The 2,299-nt window shown below is 37.5% G+C and overlaps 1 long non-coding RNA gene across 1 annotated transcript; it reads right to left on the reverse strand.

The window, feature by feature from the left end:
* Positions 1-485: 485 nt before the first annotated feature.
* On the reverse strand, positions 486-1,758 carry LOC104947149 (uncharacterized). Its single transcript, XR_798528.1, has 4 exons — positions 1,647-1,758; positions 919-1,023; positions 689-742; positions 486-560 (listed from the first exon to the last, which is right to left on the reverse strand). It is a non-coding gene; the product is annotated as an uncharacterized lncRNA (long non-coding RNA).
* Between the last annotated feature and the right edge of the window lie 541 nt (positions 1,759-2,299).

Raw genomic sequence — 2,299 nt, forward strand, 5'->3', positions numbered from 1 at the left:
GCCATGGTGTACGGCGCCCGGGGAGCAGTGTAGGGAACGGTGCCTTGCTCAGGGACACCTCGGTAGCACTCGGTCTTTCCGGGACTTGAACTGATGACCTTCCAGTTGCTATGGACTTCGCCACCACCGCCCTGTTTATGGGCGTGTTTATGGAAACTATCGGAGCTCCAAAACAATTTATAACACGTATCTTAGATTCGACAAAGACATATCTAATAGCCCTTTTCACTATTATTTTTTAATAGTAGTCCTACACATTTGACAAATCCTTTAGGAAAAAAAACAAACACAGCTAATTATTTGTTCACGGTTTGCCCTCTGCTGACACACAATGTCACTGGAGGCGATCAATTGGGGGCATTTTATAGAAGTAACACACAATTCAGGCTCACGATAGTCAGTATTTAACAGCCTTAATGTTAGTTGCTTACAATGTAATATATAAAATCTTTAAAAACATGTCTGTGTAATGTTTGCAGACTCACCTGTCGTTTCAAGTCATGGTAGCCACGTATGTAGGACTGAATAATAATAGCATTCTTCAGTCGCTTTCTTTCATCCTAAAATGTGAAAGACAAAACCCGTTGAAAACATACAATATAATCTTTATATTACATGTTTGGGGTGCATGCATATTCAATTGACTTGACGCTGTAAATTAGTATAGGTAAAAGTGCATTTTTCAAACCTCTCTTTTCCTTCTTTCTTCTTGCGTGCGGTGCAGCAGAGACGATTTCTCCTCCTGCAAAACAAAAGAGAACTTGAAACGACTTTAAACAATAACATGTGATTATTGCTAAGCACATACATGTAAGGAATATGTCTACATGTATGTAAAGAACAGCAAGCATGTTGTCAGTAGTTTGCAACCCAGTATTTTCCCACTATCTTCCCTAACAGGAGTGAAATGACAATTACCTTTTTACTCGCTCCTCCAAGTGAAACATTGGGTCTTGTCTTGAAAACTCCCTCAAAGCTAAACATTGTTAGATCTTTACCATCGACTGATTCAGAGGTCGCCTTCTGAAAGAGAAAATGAAAGACAAGTCCTGATTGAATGCCCATTTATAGAGCAGACAGGGAAACTAGATACAAAGTTAGACAATTGTAATACACCTGTAAACACCTGTGAAGTACACTTTTACTACTGTCACCTGGCTGCTATCACACTATTGTATACAGGCTACACTACACTATTTATTAAAAGGCTGTTACTTGAACTTTTAATATGTTTAGATGCCTGTTAATGAGCATTTTTGCTTTGTTTAGCTATTTACTTTTGCTGGAACAATGTACATTTCTCTCCGTTGGATAAATAAAGTACGTCTGCTTATGACATTAGTTCTAAATGGTGATACAATAGTTAGCTAGCCGGTATATTAGCTAATGACTCAGCAGCTGACAGGATCTAAAACCTGCTTTTTAACCTCATCTCACTCAAAGTATCAACAGAGACACCACATGCAAACACATGTATTGATAATATATCGCTGTATTTATTCACACATTTGTTAGAAACGTAATGTTTGTTGACGTTAGCATTGAAGCTAGTTAGCATAGCAGCTAAAATCGGCTAACTTTAACTAATGTACAACGTTTTTCTTCCTTTTTCCTTTACATATTGGTTCATTAGAAGCGTGTATTACCTGTGAGTGTTGGATACAGGAGTGAAACGGGCAGAATATGTGTGTAAGAGGCAGTTAATCCAAAGTCTTCTTTTCCTCTGGAAATCAACACAACACAGGGGAACAGCCGACGGAGCTGCTTCCGGTTCCGGCCATATCAGCGATGTGATTGGTCAAAAGTCATGTCAATCACATCTGAGGCTAAAGCCCGCCTCCTATCTAGATGTATTGAGAAGGTTCTGAGACTCTACACTGTTATTGTATGATAAATGAGTGGTTTAATACTTAAATAAAAGCACTCAAATAATGTAAAATAATACAATTAAGTAAATAAAATGAAGTCATATCACAGTTGATACAAAATAATCTTATTACAAGGTCGATTAGCTGTTATAAATCAGTACAGGGAGATGGACTTCGCCTTTTTCACGGGTCTGTTAATGTTAAAATATCCATTATTCTGATGATTTGTAGAACTTTAATAAACCTACATGTAAATACAATTGCTCCATGTTAAACCCTAATCACTTATTTACTTTAACTTTGGTTCTAACTATTGCAAATGGAGGATATAAGCGATCGCTTCCATGGTGCAGATTGACTTCTTACAGATAAATAAACCAGTATAATACACCTCAAATGACAACATCCTTCCAGACTGAGGCAAAACAGTT

This window comes from Notothenia coriiceps, unplaced genomic scaffold (genome assembly GCF_000735185.1).
Source record: "Notothenia coriiceps isolate Sejong01 unplaced genomic scaffold, NC01 NC01_scaffold00012064, whole genome shotgun sequence".
Lineage (NCBI taxonomy): Eukaryota > Metazoa > Chordata > Actinopteri > Perciformes > Nototheniidae > Notothenia > Notothenia coriiceps.